This window comes from Symsagittifera roscoffensis, chromosome 1 (genome assembly GCF_963678635.1).
Source record: "Symsagittifera roscoffensis chromosome 1, txSymRosc1.1, whole genome shotgun sequence".
Taxonomy (NCBI): domain Eukaryota; kingdom Metazoa; phylum Xenacoelomorpha; order Acoela; family Convolutidae; genus Symsagittifera; species Symsagittifera roscoffensis.
Genome location: NC_087062.1, coordinates 8,107,808 through 8,127,107, shown reverse-complemented (window position 1 = coordinate 8,127,107; position 19,300 = coordinate 8,107,808). Strand labels below are relative to the sequence as shown.

At 35.8% G+C, this 19,300-nt stretch overlaps 1 protein-coding gene across 1 annotated transcript in view; it reads right to left on the bottom strand.

The window, feature by feature from the left end:
- Positions 1 to 18,451, bottom strand: part of LOC134857153 (Bardet-Biedl syndrome 7 protein homolog) — a 159,762-nt gene extending 141,311 nt beyond the window's left edge. The window contains exon 1 of the mRNA XM_063873530.1: positions 18,440 to 18,451. The gene's annotated coding sequence lies outside the window, so the exon portion shown is untranslated. The remainder of the gene's footprint in view (positions 1 to 18,439) is intronic.
- Positions 18,452 to 19,300: the final 849 nt, after the last annotated feature.

The following is a 19,300-nucleotide window of genomic DNA, read 5'->3' as shown; positions in this document are numbered from 1 at the left end:
CGTTTAATTTGACAAAAATTTGGAGTCAAAGGATCAGCATTTTCTAAGGATAAAATTAGCACATCGTCAACTGAGTATCGGGTACCTTGAATAAAAACACTTCGAGATTCAAAGACCTCATTGTTTGGGAAAACTTCAGGGTAAAAACAATGGGCTAGCTCATCAGACACGCTAACCACTTTCCCATTCGGGAAACGTTCGCTTTTTCTGGGAACAGAGTCGCGCCAATCAAGAAATTGATTCAACTGATGTCTAACAGCTATAGTCTTACATATATTTTTAAAATTTTTGGTGTTATCGGCTATATGTTTTACAAAAATATGCTTTCTTTCGTATTTCAGAACACTTTGATACAAAAAGGGTCCTGATGATTTGAGAATGCGAGGATAATGGATCAATTTGTGCTGCTTGAAAATTATGGACTCTGCTGGATACATCTCCCTGAAGGCAGCCAAATGTTGCTCTAAACAATAACTTCAGTTTCTTTTCTTTAAGTTTCTTAGCTGAAAAGAAATTATTCAGACAAAACTTACGAATTAAAACGCCAAGAACTTGATAGTCGGCTTCTAAAAAGGCAGGACTCATTAGATAAGAAATAAGATACAAATAGTCCAACAAAAACAACCATGTATCATCCATAACCGGGATAAAATCGCCAATTATCAGAGGCAGAAAACGGAACAGAGTAAACATTTGGTCATACTTCTGCTTGAAATGCCCGGCACTTTTATCCTTAACCCGATCATAACTTATTTCTGAAGGCTTTCCGTCAATATCACGACCATAACCAAAATGATTAATCCTATAATTTAAATCATTAATTGTCAGGTAATCAGGAATTAAATCATTCAAGACAACTCTTAAAGTGTGCATAAGACCGCCTTGGAAAATGTCATGATGTAAATCACCTGTGAAATTTTCGTAGGGGTTGAAAAAATTTGTTTTTAATTCACAAACACGCTTGACACCGTTACACTTCTGCTCGAAATTTTCAATACATCTGGATGGGGTTCTCAACTCGTCAAAACATTCTTCGTGTCTATCTTTAAACATGGATTGAGGAATTACACACTTAGAGCAACAACTACCCGCAGAAAAACTTTCGTTAAAACCCATAACTGCATTATACGCTAAATTGTCAGCCACAAAAGTCATGCCTTTGCCAAACAAAATAAATTCCTTTCCACTTCTGGTTAAAATTTTCATTCCTTTTTCAAGTTGTTTGAGATCTTCACTTATTGTATTTAAAACTTCGCTAAAACCAAATTCTACAATATCAAGGTAGGCAACAAACGCAACAACATGCATCATGCGCATGTCAGATGAAATCCATGGGGGGAGATTGCTTAATGTCCAATAAAAACAGCCTAATTTATGAATGGTTGTTCTTGTGCCAATGGGATTAACCGGCTCAACTTCATCAAAATAAAGTTGCAGGTACACGTCAAAAATCTTATCAGAATTGGAATCAAAAACAGAAGCTTCAATATTAGGTAAATATAGTACGTCCACATTAGAATTGACTTTAAAACGTCCTTCCGTTTGCATACAATCTAAAAGAATTCCGTCGTTACTTAGTTTATCTAAAAACTTACTATACAAAATGCATACATCAAGAATTTCATCATGTTCGAATATGACATTTTTCAACACTTGAGAAATAGAGATGAACTGACCATTTTTTGAACTTCACGATATACCGTCATACCTCCTATGTTTCTCGACTCACATGTATTGCCAAACTTTAAATCGGTTGACATGACAAAGGATTTTTGATCTTTCAAAAACTTTAGAAGTTGATATTGGTTACTCTCAGACGAAAAACAAAAATTTTCACAAGAACTTTTCAAATTGGTGTATATTGCACAATCATTTACGTTCGGTACCATTGAACCAATCTCTATCAGTGCTCTTAAAAAGTTATCAATCATGTCACTAGCTACATTATGAGCATTTTCCATAAAATCGAAACTTTGCTTCCAATTATTTGAAGAGCAGTGCAAAGACTTGAAAAGCAGCTCACGACCAAAAGAACCATCACAGAAACGACTAAAATTTTGTGATACATCAATATTCATTTCATCAGTTAGAATAGGATTGGGTGTACTTTTATCAAAAGATAGATCCTTGCTTGAAAAATCGCATGCAGGTGGTTCATTTTCAGTTTCAGAACGATGTATTCTTACATGTTTTCTCAAAACACTACGAGAACCAAACACTCGATAACAGAAAGCACAAGGCCAGTTTTTTGCATTTCCATGATATTTGCCAACATGATGATCAAAATTTGCAACACTTACAGCACGGCTACTACAACCTTCAAACTTACAAGAATGATTTTCCCTTTTTTGAGTTGAAAACTTAGCTCTTGTCCAAATATAACTCTTTCGCTGCACAGCCGAACTACTTTGAGTTATCATACCTGTTCTGAAGCAATCCGTAGTTCCTGAGGATGTTTCTGAAACTAGTTGAAAATTATTTGTTTCTATTGATTCAACAATTTCATTGGTTTTGATGATACTGATTTCACTTCCATTCGAACCAGCACTGTTTTCAAGTTGAAAAATTGGCGCGTTATTGCATATAACATTTAAATTATCATTCATCAAAACTTCATCGGCTAGTTTACATCGGTTAAGAGCCAATTCTGTTTCATGCTGCAAAATATGTCTATTGAATGTAAAAAAACCCGTATAACTTCTCCCACATCCCTCCAAAGGACAGTCAAAAGTAACTTCTTTTTTGTGCAACAAACTGAAATGCTGCATCAAGTTTACATTACTGAGTCTAACTGGTACAGGGCATATGTTACAATCAAGGGTAAACAAGTCATCGTTGTATAAACTTTTTACTGCGGCAAACCTGTTTCTGGAAGACTTACGCGATCCAGATGCAATGTTTGAATCTAAATTGAGAGCAGAGTTAGTTTGCTGGGACACATTGTAAATTTTATCATTGTCCAAAAAACAAGTTGATATTTTGCTAATACAGGTTAATTGATCACCTGCATTTTCTGTTATTTCAGTCTTTTCTGTTACCTCATGTGCATGGTTATTTTCAATGCTTAAGTGAACATGCGCAATTGCAAATCCCACAGGGTACAGAAGCAGAACTGAAGACCGGGCAGCCAAAAAATTCCAACTTGCAAACTGAATCCCGACAAGACTTCACAACTTGCTTAAGAGAACGAAGCCGCAATGCTTCATTCCAACAATTCAAAAAACAGAAAAGAAAAGTAGGTAACCGCACAGTTCTAACGAGCAAACTGAAGTCCGAAAAGACTTCAGTTCGCCGAAGTGAACATGCGCAATTGCAAATCCCACAGGGTACAGAAGCAGAACTGAAGACCGGACAGCCAAAAAATTCCAACTTGCAAACTGAATCCCGACAAGACTTCACAACTTGCTTAAGAGAACGAAGCCGCAATGCTTCATTCCAACATAATCCAAAAAACAGAAAAGAAAGTAACCGCACAGTTTTAACAAGCAAACTGAAGTCCGAAAAGACTTCACAGTTTGCTGAAGTGAACAAGCGCAATTGCAAATCCCACAGGGTATAGAAGCAGAACTGAGGACCGGACAGCCAAAGTTCCAACTTGCAAACTGAAGCCCGACAAAACTTCACAATTTGCTTAAGAGAACGAAGCCGCAATGCTTCATTCCGACATAATCCAAAAAACAAAAGAAAAGTAGGCAACCGCACAGTTCTAACGAGCAAACTGAAGTCCGAAAAGACTTCAGTTTGCCGAAGTGAACATGCCCAATTGCAAATCCCACAGGGTACAGAAGCAGAACTGAAGACCGGACAGCCAAAAAATTCCAACTTGCACACTGAATCCCGACAAGACTTCACAACTTGCTTAAGAGAACGAAGCCGCAATGCTTCATCCCAACATAATCCAAAAAACAAAGTAACCGCACAGTTTTAACAAGCAAGCTGAAGTCCGAAAAGACTTCACAGTTAGCTGAAGTGAACAAGCGCAATTGCAAGTCCCACAGGGTATAGAAGCAGAACTGAGGACCGGACAGCCAAAGTTCCAACTTGCAAACTGAAGCCCGACAAAACTTCACAATTTGCTTAAGAGAACGAAGCCGCAATGCTTCATTCCGACATAATCCAAAAAACAAAAGAATAGTAGGCAACCGCACAGTTCTAACGAGCAAACTGAAGTCCGAAAAGACTTCAGTTTGCCGAAGTGAACATGCGCAATTGCAAATCCCACAGGGTACAGAAGCAGAATTGAAGACCGGACAGTCAAAAAATTCCAACTTGCAAACTGAATCCCGACAAGACTTCACAACTTGCTTAAGAGAACGAAGCCGCAATGCTTCATTCCAACAATTCAAAAAACAGAAAAGAAAAGTAGGTAACCGCACAGTTCTAACGAGCAAACTGAAGTCCGAAAAGACTTCAGTTCGCCGAAGTGAACATGCGCAATTGCAAATCCCACAGGGTACAGAAGCAGAACTGAAGACCGGACAGCCAAAAAATTCCAACTTGCAAACTGAATCCCGACAAGACTTCACAACTTGCTTAAGAGAACGAAGCCGCAATGCTTCATTCCAACATAATCCAAAAAACAGAAAAGAAAGTAACCGCACAGTTCTAACAAGCAAACTGAAGTCCGAAAAGACTTCACAGTTTGCTGAAGTGAACAAGCGCAATTGCAAATCCCACAGGGTATAGAAGCAGAACTGAGGACCGGACAGCCAAAGTTCCAACTTGCAAACTGAAGCCCGACAAAACTTCACAATTTGCTTAAGAGAACGAAGCCGCAATGCTTCAGTCCGACATAATCCAAAAAACAAAAGAAAAGTAGGCAACCGAACAGTTCTAACGAGCAAACTGAAGTCCGAAAAGACTTCAGTTTGCCGAAGTGAACATGCGCAATTGCAAATCCCACAGGGTACAGAAGCAGAACTGAAGACCAGACAGCCAAAAAATTCCAACTTGCAAACTGAATCCCGACAAGACTTCACAACTTGCTTAAAAGAACGAAGCCGCAATGCTTCATTCCAACAATTCAAAAAACAGAAAAGAAAAGTAGGTAACCGCACAGTTCTAACGAGCAAACTGAAGTCCGAAAAGACTTCACAGTTTGCTGAAGTGAACAAGCGCAATTGCAAATCCCACAGGGTACAGAAGCAGAACTGAAGACCGGACAGCCAAAAAACTCCAACCTGCAAACTGAAGCCCGACAAGACTTCACAATTTGCTTAAAAAAACGAAGCCGCAATGCTTCATTCCAACATAATCCAAAAAAAAAACAGAAAAGAAAAGAAAGTAACCGCACAGTTCTAACAAGCAAACTGAAGTCCGAAAAGACTTCACAGTTTGCTGAAGTGAACAAGCGCAAATGAAAATCCCACAGGGTATAGAAGCAGAACTGAGGACCGGACAGCCAAAGTTCCAACTTGCAAACTGAATCCCGACAAGACTTCACAACTTGCTTAAGAGAACGAAGCCGCAATGCTTCATTCCAACACAACTCAAAAAACAGACAAGAAAAGAAGGTAACCGCACAGTTCTAACAAGCAAACTGAAGTCCGAAAAGACTTCACAGTTTGATGAAGTGAACAAGCGCAATTGCAAATCCCACAGGGTATAGAAGCAGAACTGAGGACCGGTCAGCCATAAAGTTCCAACAAAAAGTCCCGACAAAATAAGTAAATATTTTAGGGGAGGCCCCACTTTGAGCAAAAACGCTTTGAAATGACATGTTAGGTGGGGTGAAAAGGCGTTTTTTGAATACTGATACCAAATCGGACGCTTAAATGGCCAGATTCATTCATGTATGAATTTCCAGCTCATCAAGTTATCTAGGGTAGCCAACCGGTATCCTTGAAAATGAAAAAAAAATCATGCACAAGAAAATTGTTACCGCGAGCGACAGAAAAACATAACTTGTTTCACAGAGAGACCCTAAACCGAACTTAAATGTCTTTTGGCCTACCGCAGAATAGCGTGAGAACAATTTCTAAAAGTTTAAATAATGTCTTTGCTCCAACTAATAGACAAATAAGGATAGATACTTTTGATGATTTTTCCATTTTTTGAAACTATCTTGTTTTTTCTATTGAATGAGACAAATAGAAGTAAAATAAACCTTTAGAAATCAAACTCACGCTAATCTGCGGTACGCCAGAACAAAATTGGTCTCCATATAGTGCCTCTCTATAAATCGACTTGTTTTTCTGTCGCTCTAACAATTTTTTTTTGCTTATGACATTTTTCATTTTACTAGATAACCTGATGAGCTGAAAGTTCATCCAAGAAACAACCCGACCATGCTAACGACCGATTTGTCATCAACTCTCAGAAAAATGATATAAACCATACCTAACATGTCATGTCAACTCTGGTACTTTTGTAAATTTTTTCCCATTGTTTTTCGAACCTACGTTTTTTCTGAAAGTTGGAACCTAAAAACAAGCCAAAAAAACTGGAAGTCATACTCGCGCTAGTCTTCAGTATGCTAGAAAGCATTTCATCTCATCATAGCGCTTCTCTATGAAAAAAAAAGGTTTTTTCTATAGCGCTGTATTAAATTTGTTGCGCATGACTTTTTTCATTTTCACGGATAACTCTAGGCTATCCTAGATAATCTGATGAGCTGAAAGTTCATCCATGAATCAACCTAATCATACTATAGACTGAATTGTCATCAACTCTCAGAAAGAGGATTTTAACCCGACCTAACAAGTCAGGTGAATTCTGGTACTTTTAAGATTCTTCCCTGTTGTTTTTCGAACCTATCTTGTTTTTTCTTTAAGTTGGAAACTAGAATCAAGCCTGAAACCCCCAGGAATAATACTCGTGCTAGTCTGCATTAAACTATAAAACAATTCGTCTCAATACAGCGCTTCTCTATTATTAAGTTTTTAGGTTTTTTTTCTATAGAGCTGTAACAAATTTTTAGCGCATAACTTTTTTCATTTTCACGGATACCTGTGTACTACTATAGATAACTTGATGACCTGAAAGTTCATTCATGAATCAATCCATTCAGATTAACAACCGAAATTGCATCAATTTTCAGAAGAAGGCTATTCACCCTACCTAAATGGTCGTGTCAGCTGAGCTTCGAAAAAACAATGCTATAAAAACGAACTTTCTATAGCGCTGTATGGAAGTTTTTGTGGATGACTTTTTATTTTCACGGATAACTCTAGGCTATCCTAGATAATCTGATGAGCTGAAAAATCATCCATGAATCAACCTGACCATGCTAACGACTGAATTTTCATCAAAACCCGATTTTAGCCCGACCTAAAAAGTCATGTGAATTCTGGTACTGTTGATGATTTTCCCCCTTGTTTTTCGAACATATCTTGTTTTTTTTCGGTCGGCCGGCACAAAGACACAAAATTCAAATCACTCGAAAAGATATTCACGCTAGTCTGGGATACGCGAAAAAGCATTTGGGCTCGATATTGTGCTTTTGTTTAAAACCAATTGTTTTTCTGTCGTAACCTATGACAAAATTATTGCGCATGATTTTTTTTTCAGTTTCACGGATACATGTAGGCTACCCTAGATAATTTGATGAGCTGAAAATTCAGCCAAGATATTTTCTGGCTACGCTCACGACGGAATCGGAACCAAATCCTAGAAAGAGGGTATTTACCCTAGCTAGCATGTCATGTCAACTCTGGTACTCTTGATGATTCTTTCTCATTGTTTTTCGAACCTAACTTGTTTCTCATAAGCTGGAAATAGAAAAACGACTGAACCCCAAGAAGTCATACTCACATTAGTCAGCGTTATGCTACGAAGCATTTTGGCTCAATATAGGACTTCTCTATAGGAAATAGTTAGATTTTTTCTGTGCCGCTCTGTAACAAAATTTTTGGGCACGATTTTTCCATTTTCACGGATACCTGTGGGCTACGCTAAATAACTTGATGAGCTCTAAGTTCATTCATGTATCAATCCAGCATTAATGAGGACCAATTTGACATCAAATTTAGGAAAAAAGCTATTTACCCTACCTAAATTGTCATGTCAACTCAGGTTCGAAGAACAAGGGGAAAAATCATCAGAAGTATCAGAGTTGACATCACATGTTAGGTTGGGTCAATTGTTATAGAGAGCGATAGAAAAAACCCACATTTTTTGAAGAGAAGCAGTATATTGAGCCGAAACGCATTCTAGCATACTGCAAACTATCGTGAATATGATTTTTAGGGGTTTCAGGCATGTGCCATTGTTCCAATTTATAGAAAAAAAAACTACGTTCGAAAAACAAGGGGAAAAATTATCTAAAACAACCAGAGTAGACATGACAAGTCAGCTAAGATAAACAGCCTTTTTCTAAAAACTGATGGAACATTTTGGTCGTCAACATGAAAGGATTGACTCATGAATGAACTTTAAGCTCATTGAGCTATCTAGGGTAGCCTACAAGTATCCGTGAAAATGAAAAAAATTCATGCGCAAAATTTTTTTTACAGAGAGCGACACAAAATAGCTAAATAATTTAAAAAAGAGGCCCTACTTTGAGCACAAACGCCTTTAAGCAAACTGCAAATTTTCGTCAAAAGGATTTTCAGGCATATGTCTTTGTTCCAACTACAGAAAAACCGAAAAATAATCGAAAAACAAGGGGGGAAAATCATCAGAAGTACCAGAGTTGAGATGACAAGTCAGCTAAGATAAATAGCCTTTTCTGAAAACTGATGCCACATCGGTCGTCAACAGGACTGGATTGATCCATGACTGAACTTTAGGCTCATCGAGCTATCTAGGGTAGCCTACAAGTATCCGTGAAAATGGAAAAAAAAACTGCGCAAGAAATTTGTAACAGAGAGCGACAGAAAAACTCAATTTTTTTGAAGAGAAGCCCAATATTAGTCGAAACGCTTTCTAGCATACTACAAACTATCGTGAACATGATTTTAGGGGTTTCAGGAATGTGTCTTTGTTCCAACTTACAGAAACACCAAGATAAGTTCGAAAAACAAGGGGGGAAAATCATCAAATATACCAGAGTTGACATGACAATTTAGTTAGGTTGTACAATAGGTTATGGGAAAACGATATCTAACCGATCATTATTATGGTTTAAAGGATTGCATTTTCAGTTTTATATTACCTAGGATGCCTTATAGACACTTGTTAAAATGGTACACAAATCAGGCGCGATATTTCAGTCTGATAGTGATAAAAAAAGCAAATCAAACCATAAGTTGCTTCCTCCTTCTCAAGACTTAAGCAGAACATATCAAATATGAGAATGATAGCATTAAAATGTGCTCATAGGAGTACTGTCACGGGGGAAAAATCAGAAACGAGAAGGCCTATTAAAACAAGGTGTGATCGAAACTCATTATACTTATGTATTCATTAAATTTAAACAATATAAAGAATCCAGTACGTGTTAGCAGACATTCATTCTTGAGAGTTTGCAACTTCATTCTTTTTTATCAATTGAGATATATGCCGAATGATCCGCGAAAACAATACTGATCGTACAACTCGGATAGACAGATACGAATCATCTTGAAGGTTACTGCTCAGCAACTGAATAGATTCATCAAAAATGATTAAATAAAAAAACATTCTTCATAGTACAGTTCCTCCGAAGTAGGCTCTTCTAACGTTGTTTTTCGATATTCTTCTTGATGCGTTGTAATGACTTAAGTAATTGTAAAATAAGCTCGACATAATTGCATGGATAGAGGTCAGCCATATCCAATTCTAAGCATATAATGCAGTGCTACATTTCGATTGAATCTGAAAATTACGAACAAATTAGGCCGACGCTAATACAACACAAACACTGAAACAACTCATGTAAACATGTCTCCACATTATTGATATTCAAAAAATATTCAATTTCAACAAGAGCAGGTTTAACACCCAAACCAAAACATCGGCATATTATTGACATAAAATGTAAAGTTTTTGAAGTTAAGAGGCAAACAACATCATCCCAACTGTAGCAAATCAGTTTATGTTATTCGTATAGACATATCAACAAACAGGTTGCAAAAAAAAACAGATTTATAAAATTTTAGGCTAGCTGATGGACCCAGGAGCCCCAAAAATGTTTTTTTTTTTACTTGTAAAAACATATCGCGACAACCACATCGAAATATGGGTTGTTTCGTATACCAAAAGGAAGCTCTATTACTGTTATGACCATAGCTTTAAACAGATTGCAAAGAAATTTAAGTTGAATCAAAAATTTAAGCCATTCTTAGGAGCGAGCCTGAAGCCCGAAAAAAAGGGCTTTTTTACTTAAAAAAAATTATATCGTCACACTCACTTCGAATTACGGAACGTTTTATACATCAAAATGAAGCTCTGTTATGGTACTTCCGAAAGCTATAAATAGATATCAAAAAAAACATTGTAAAACCAAAATGTTAGCCAATCTTAGGAGCGAGCCAGAAGCCCGAAAAAAGGTATTTTTTTAACTAAAAAAATTATATCGTCACACTCACTTCGAATTACGGAACGTTTTCAACATCAAAATGAAGCTCTGTTATGGTACTTCCGAAAGCTATAAATAGATATCAAAAAAAACATTATAAAACTAAAATTTTAGCCAATCTTAGGAGCGAGCCAAAAGCCCGAAAAAAGGTGTTTTTTTACTTTAAAAAAAATATATCGTCATATTCACGTCGAATTTAGAAACGTTTTATATATCAAAATTCAGCTCTGTTATTGGTCTTGCGAATGCTATAAACAGATAGCAAAAAACAATAATATAAAACAAAATTTTAGGCTAATCTTAGGAGCGAGCCATAAGCCCGAAAAAATGTTTTTTTTACTTAAAAAAAATATATCGTCACACTCACTTCGAATTACGGAACGTTTTATACATCAAAATGAAGCTCTGTTATGGTACTTCCGAAAGCTATAAATAGATATCAAAAAAAAACATTGTAAAACAAAAATTTTAGCCAATCTTAGGAGCGAGCCAGAAGCCCGAAAAAAGGTGTTTTTTTTACTAAAAAAAAATATATCGTCACATTCACGTCGAATTTAGAAACGTTTTATATATCAAAATTCAGCTCTGTTATTGGTCTTGCGAATGCTATAAACAGATAGCAAAAAATAATAATATAAAACAAAATTTTAAGCTAATCTTAGGAGCGAGCCATAAGCCCGAAAAAATGTTTTTTTTTACTTAAAAAAAATATATCGTCACATTCACTTCGAAGAAAGAAACATTTTATAAATCAACATTGGGCTCTGTTGTTGTTCTTGTGATGGCTATAAACAGATTGCGAAAAATATTAAGAAAAAATGAAAATTTAAGTCAATCTTTGGAGCGAGCCCGAAGCCCGAAAAAAAGTAACATTTTACTTTAAAAAATGATATCGTTACCTTCCCTTCGAATTTAGGAGCGTATTTTATATCAAAATTAAGCTCTGTTATTCCTCTGTTGATGGCAAAAAACAGATTTGAAAACTAATAATTTTTAACATTTCTATGACACAAAACCTGTGCCAAGCAGGGATTTTGAAAAAATTGGGTTTTTTTTTTGAAAACTAATATCTTCATAACCACGCTGAGTTTAGAAACGTATTATACATCAAAAATCAGCCCTGTTGCAGTTCTAACGATTGCAACAAATTGCAGAAAAAATACTGAATACTTTATAACAAAAAATGTGCAGAATATTTTTTGAAGCGATATTTGAGGCCAAATACGGTCCCCCAAACTGACCTTATGGTCTTTTTCATCCAGAAACATAGCTGTTAACGCACATCTATAACAAAACTGAATGCGTATCAACCAGTTGCGACATTTTTTTCTGGATATCTCATCCCTGAAACATTTTTGAAAGAAAAACTGTGAAATTTTTTTTAGGGTAGGCAAACATAAAAAGTGCACACCCAAAGCAGCAAGTCGAAATGACAGTTTTTAAAAACTTTGATTTTTTTTTCAATTTGGGTAATTTTCATGCATCGAATTAACTTCTTTAACTAGAATTACGAATGAAATACTATAGTTCAGCGACAGAATAGACTATTTCAACCGTAAAATCCTGAAAAAATGATACATCGTGCAATAAACATTAGAAAAAAACCTGAAAAATCGGGTTGTACCTCGCCCAACTAACCATTCTGCAACTTCAATGATTACCCTGCTAACAATCAATGAGTTTAGGAAATGTTACTGTCCCAATAGTATCAGAGTTGTATAAAAACAAGAAAACTATGGCATAATTTAAAGAAAATATCGATGAAAATTATCAACACTAGAAAACAATATCGAAATTAACACGCCGTTTTGAGGATTTTAAACTCTTCAATTTGAAGTTTATAAAAATTAACAGCGCGAGACGAGCAGTAAAAGTGTCTTCGAAATTGAGAACCGGGCAAGAGCACAAAAATAACCTAAGATGAACAATTGAAGCCAATCTTAGGAGAGAGCCTGAAGCCCGAAAAAAATTTTTTTTTTTAAATTCAATAATTTATATCGTCACAATCACTTCGATTTTGCACTCATTTTATATAACAAAATTAAGTTCCACTATTGTATCTCCGATAGCTTTTAACTTATTACAAAAATCACTAATATAACATTAAAATTGAAGCCAATCTTTGGAGCGAGCCGGAAGCCCGAAAAAAGGAAAATTTTTCATTAAAAAAACATATCGTCACATTCCCTTCGATTTTAGGAGCCTCTCATATACCAACATTAAGCTCTTTCATTCATCTGTCATGGCAAAACCTGATTTGAAAACCAATAGGTTGTCACAACTCTATGGCACAAAACCTGGATTAAGCAAGGATTTTGAAAAATTGTGATTTTTTAAAAAAAATTAATAGTTTCACAACCACCCTGAGTTTAATAATGTAACACAAAAAAATTTAAGCCTTCGAAAAATTTCTAACAATTGCAAAAAACACAGCAGAGAAAATACTCAGTACTTTTTCATATATAGGGCAGAAGATTTTTGAAGCAATATTTCAGGCCAGATCAGGCCGCCCAAACTGACCTTTTCAATTTTTTCATCCAGAAATATTGCTGTTAACGGACTTCTCTAACAGCACTGAAATTGAAATAATCACTTGCCAAATCAGTGTCCTGGATAGTTTCAGCAGTGAAAATTTTTTGTAATAAACTCTCAATTTTTTTGGGGGTAGGCAAACACAAAAAGTGCACACACAAAGCGGCGTCACGAATTGACTGTTTTTTGAAAACCTTGATTTTTTTTTCAATTTTCGATAACTTCCATGCATCGAACTATAATCTGTAACTGAAATGACGAGTAAGATACTATATTTTAGCAATGAAATAGACTCTTTCAACCGAAAAATTATGAAAAAATGATATCACTTGCTATGAACTTCATAGAAACCTGGAAAATCGGGTTATACCTCGCCCAACTAACCATTCTTAACTTAAATCACTTCCTTCTTAACAATCAAAGAGCGTAGAAAATCTTACGGCCTCAACTGCACCAGAGTTGTATAAAAACAAGAAAATTATGGCACAATTTGAAGAATTTATCGATGAAAATTATCGACACTTGAAAACTATATCGAAACTAACACGACGTTTTGAGAATTGTAATCGCTCCAATTGAAGATCTGAAAAATTCAACAACTTGAGAGTCGCAAAACAAGTTTCGTTCAAATAACAGGGCAAGAGCAAAAAATTAACCTAAAACGTACATTGAAATCAATCTTAGGAGAGAGCCTGAAGCCCGAATTTTTTTTTATAAAAAAAATATTATCGTCACAAGCACCTCGAATTTAGAAACGTTTTTTATATCAAACTTAAGCTCTACTAATGCTACTCCGATACCTATCAACAGATTGCAAAAATCATCAGAGTAAAAATAAAGATGAAGCCAATCTTTGGAGCGAGCCGGAAGCCCGATTATTTTTTCTTCTTAAAAAACGTATATCGTCCCAAGCACTTCGATTTTAGACACGTTTTTTTGTATCAAATTTAAGCTCTCCTACTGCTACTCCGACATCTATCAACAGACATTAAAAGTCATCAGAGTAAAATTGAAGCCAATTTTCGGAAGCCAACAGCTTCAAAATGATAAAATTGAAGCCAATTTTTGGAGCAAGCCGGAAGCCCGAAAAGAAGTAATTTTTTACTTAAAAAAACCATATCGTCACATTTCCTTCGGAATAGGAGTGTATTATATACCCAAATCTAGCTCTAATAATTTTCTGTCAATGGCAAAAAAAAAATTTGAAAATTGTTTTCTTAACTCTATGATACAAAACCTGCGACAGTTTTTTTTCAATTAAAATCTTCGCAACCACGCTGAGATTAGCAACGTACTAGATATCAAAAGTAGCCCTTTTGAAATTCTAACGATTGAGTTTTTTTAATATGAAAGGCAGAACATTTTTTGAAGCGATATTTCATGCTAAATCAGGCCCTCAAACTGACATTATGAATTGTTTCATCCAAAAATATTGCTGTTAACACACTTCTATAACAGAACTGAATACGTATCAACCAGTTGCGATATTTTTTCTAGATATTTTCATCCCTGAAAAAATTTTGTAAAAAAAATCAATTTTTTTTGGGGTAGACAAACGCAAAAAGTGCGCACCTAAAACGGCATGTCAATTTGACTGTTTGTTTTTTAAATTTCGATTTTTTTATTTTGATAGTTTTCAAATTTGGCCATTTCTTAATTAGTTTAGGAAAATTAACCTTCTTGTACACATCAAAGTTGCATAAAAACAAGAAATAATTGAGAGCAGAATTCGATCAGCTGTTCAAACCGCATTGTTGTTTATCTAATATACACATATCACAAACAGAGTGTTCAAAAACGATCTATTTTTTTTATTCATTACTACAATAGCTCAAAACTTTTAAAAAACCATTAATTGGAAATTGCTAAAAAACGAAAATTAATTGGAACGCACCAGACCGTGAAAAAAAAATTGCTCACTAGAAAACTATATCGACAGACAAACGCACTATAAATGTTTCTCAACAAAGCAAAACTAGCTCTGTAATTTCGATTTTTTTTTATTTTGATAATTTTCAAATTTGGCCGTTTGTCAAGTAGTTTAGGAAATTTAACTTTCTTGCACACATCAAGGTTGCATGAAAACAAGAAATATCCGGTTAAAATTTGAAGTTCCAACGATTGAGTTTTTTTGATATGAAAGGCAGAACATTTTTTGAAGCAATATTTCATGCTAAATCAGGCCCTCAAATTGACCTTATGAATTGTTTCATCCAGAAATATTGCTGTTAACACACTTCTATAACAGTACTGAATACGTATCAACCAGTGGCGATATTTTTTTTCTTTATAATTTCATCCCTGAAAGAATTTTGTAAAAAAAAAATTTCAATTTTGTTGGGGTAGGCAAACACAAAAAGTGCGCACCTAAGTTTAACCTTCTTGCACACGTCAAAGTTGCTTGAAATTAAGAAATAACCGAGAGCAAATTTCGAACAGCATACATACATACATACATACATACATACATACATACATACATACATACATACATACATACATACATACATACATACATACATACATACATACATACATACATACATACATACATACATACATACATACATACATACATACATACATACATACATACATACATACATACATACATACATACATACATACATACATACATACATACATACATACATACATACATACATACATACATACATACATACATACATACATACATACATACATACATACATACATACATACATACATACATACATACATACATACATACATACATACATACATACATACATACATACATACATACATACATACATACATACATACATACATACATACATACATACATACATACATACATACATACATACATACATACATACATACATACATACATACATACAAACATACATACAAAAATACATACATACAAATATACTTAGAAAAATCTTTATCACTTATATGGTTGAACTGAAAATTTGATAGGTGGGCTACGAGATCCAATGTTTATCTCAAATAACCTTATTCCTGTTTAGTTAAATGCATTCCTAAATATTTTTAGTAAAATTAAGGTTAAGTTAAGGTAAATTACCTTAATTCAGTTAAGGTAAATTTTACCCTAACAATATTTTAAGGTAAAGTTAAGGTAATGTTAGGGTAAATTTTACCTTAATTTTTTTTTACCTTAACTCATTTAGGGTAATTTTACCTTAACATTTTTTTGAGTGTTTTTAAGCCGATAGATCCTAGTACAATAATCGGCTTACAATCGGTGTTCAGGGGATCCAGGAGTTCTGAACTTAAGCCTCTTTCAATTAGGAGGCTTAAAAAGTATTCAATTTTTGATCCTACTTCCACCGCTAGTTACTGCTCTCAAACATGGAAATTTGCACTTCTGGGAACAGTTTTTTTTGTCGAGGGTCCAACAGGTCCTGATTTTTGTATGCTTGGCTTAAATCATCTCTATCATCTGTACTGTGATTTCTACACTGCCAGTTTTCTTATTTCCCATTTGGATGGTGTTGCCGACTTTATTTATTTATCGTTTTGATTAGCGTTGAAGCAAAACTTAGCAGAATCACTAAATCGATACAGCGGGTCAAAATCATGCGCCAATAGGGCACAGGCTTCTGGTAGTTCGTAACAGTCGGTTTAACTCGGTTATACACATGGAAATTTCGTAACAGTCGGTTTAACTCGGTTATACACATGGAAATGAAAAACATTGCAACTTGAGTTACTAACAAAAAAATGCCAAATCCTGCAGCATCATAGAAATCAAATGAAAGATACCCAAAATATAAGCAAAACATCCAGGCTCGTCAAAAAATTGGAATCATGTTTAGCTATTGACTGAACGTTTTTTTGGAAAAATGTAAATATTGAATACGCTGTTCAAATAGTAAAAAAGACATCTCAGCAGCATCATAAACTCTCCCATCTAAGACCGAAAGCATCGTGTTCAAAAACAGGAAAAAAATTCAGAAATAATAAACTGGAGCATGTGTTAAAGTCGTAAGTGTATAAGATCAAAAAGGTTGTTGATAAGTTGTATTGTAGACAAACTGTTAGGCATCAAATCGAAATCTTACTGCACTCTTTTATTTCAGATCCCATCGGACATTAGAGATCGCAAGGTCACAACAGCAGGTCCCCAGACAGAAAGAACAAGTTGATAGCACTTACATAAACTCAAACTGGTTCCTATCTCGAACAATTGATAGCACTTACATAAACTCAAAACTGGTCCCTATCTCACTCGGGCAACCACAAATAAATTTTAGAGCGTAGATATAAAATTTATCAACTCACTGTTACTTTTGCTATTGGATCATGTTACTAGTTAAGTTTTAGTTTACATTGAGTTTTCAGGCACACCTGCCAAACCTCTCTTAAGGTTTTTTTTTCTGTTGTCTTCACTTGTGCTCTATTCGGTGGATCATAACTCCCCCCCCCATTTTGCAATTCCGCGTCTCTGTCGTGTTGATTTTCTCGTCGCTGCCTCGCACTCGCCTTTTTTTTGTTTTCCACCGACGGTTCTTGGTGATATCTCCCTAGCCGTTCCTGACGGTACATCGTCTCCTTCGCTCGCCGGAATCTTCACCGGTTCGTTTCGTTCGATTTCCCACTCGCTATCTTCGTCGTCCTCGCTCTCGTCCGCACTGTACTCTAATATACGTTGTTTCGTCGATCTTCGCGCGTTCTCCATCTCGACCCGATCCTTCTCGGCTCTTCGCTTACACTTTGTGGGTTCACTTGGGCCCGGGGTACTATGTACTGTTTTACTAGGTCCTGGGATGCACGCATCGCTTCTATTCTCAATTAAGCTTTCTTCGGCCGCCGATCTAAAAGAAACACCACTCCGCCTTAGTAACGACCCTTTTTCCATCTGCACCGTATGCTTAGTCAATTTTTCAATTTTTAATGGCAAACGTTTATACCTTCTTGGGTCCTTTGGATCCGTTTTTCCATTCCTTTGGTAAACGGTCGTTGAGCTGGTCTTGTGCTTTTTGAGCCATGTTGGAGCTTTAGGTACAGATCTTATTTCCTTGGGGTCAACTACTTCCTGAGCCTTGGGATCCGCTACCACCTCGTTATCCAAAATGATTGGAGCTTTCCTATTTTGTGGAGCGTACACCAAATTGCTTCTCTTCTCCCAATCTAGGGTGAGCTCTACATCCGGGAGATTTCCCGCCTTATCTAAACAAGATAACTTTTGGTTAACAATATTGTTCCAATTTAAATTTTTCAAAGACGGTTTTTTCGTTAAATTTCGCAGAGCCGTATTTGCTTCTCGTCCATGATAGGCTTCAAAAGGCGTTAATTTAGTCTTATAGTGTGGTGCGAAACGAAACGCGCTGAGCGCACGGGATATCATTGCTCCAAACTTATAGTTCTTATCTTCCTGAAGATAAGTTAACACGTAGTTTTTTATCGACCCAGTTGTTCGTTCGACCATTCCTGTCGCGCGATGATGCCTAACCGGAGATTTAATAAGTTCGATACCTTCGTAGTTACTGAAGTTTTGAATTTCATTTGAGAAAAACCCAGTAGCCTGATCCATATGCAATTTCCTTGGGTGTCCATGAGTATTTATGTACTTCCTTAGGAACTTCAATACATTTTTAGACTTGTTACTTGAACAGACATACGCCGACGGCCAATGCGAGAAAGTATCTACTGCTACAAGTACGTACTTCTTGCGACCCCTTATGTAATTGACTGGGCCCCAGAAATCTAATTGGACTAAATCATTCGGTTCCTTAGACACATAAGTTTCCCCATGTCACTTTTTGGAATGTCCGGTTTAAGGTTTTTACCTGCTTCTAAGCAACTTTTGCAGTATTTTGCTGTAGCAGCGATGTTCCGATGCATAAGAGGAATCAACACGTCTTTTGCGGCTGCAAATATTTTGTCACGCCCATGAGGGTTATAGTGTAGACGATTGAGGATTGCTGATGACAGATCCTTCGGTATTGCTAACCAGCCGTCCATCCAGAGGCAATTCTCACGTACTGCAAAATAGTTGTAGTGTTGAGCGTAGTATTGTCCTAGTCTTGTAATTATCTCCTTTGCTCGTGGGTTTTTGTCTCTGATGTTATCCCTGATGGTCTTCATAAATGGATCTTTTTCAATGTTTGCTTCTATCAATTTTAAACTCAGAACTTCCGGGTGTTCAATCTTTTCACTATTTTACTGTCTGATGGCACTATAGAATAGATCCATTTGTCGTTCTGTACAAGTGGGTAGGATAAACCGGGGAACTGGTGTGGAAAAGGGATGATCGTGTTTAATTTTTTAAAACTAGTCTGTTTTTTATCAAGTTTCTCGGGTGGTATCATTTCAATA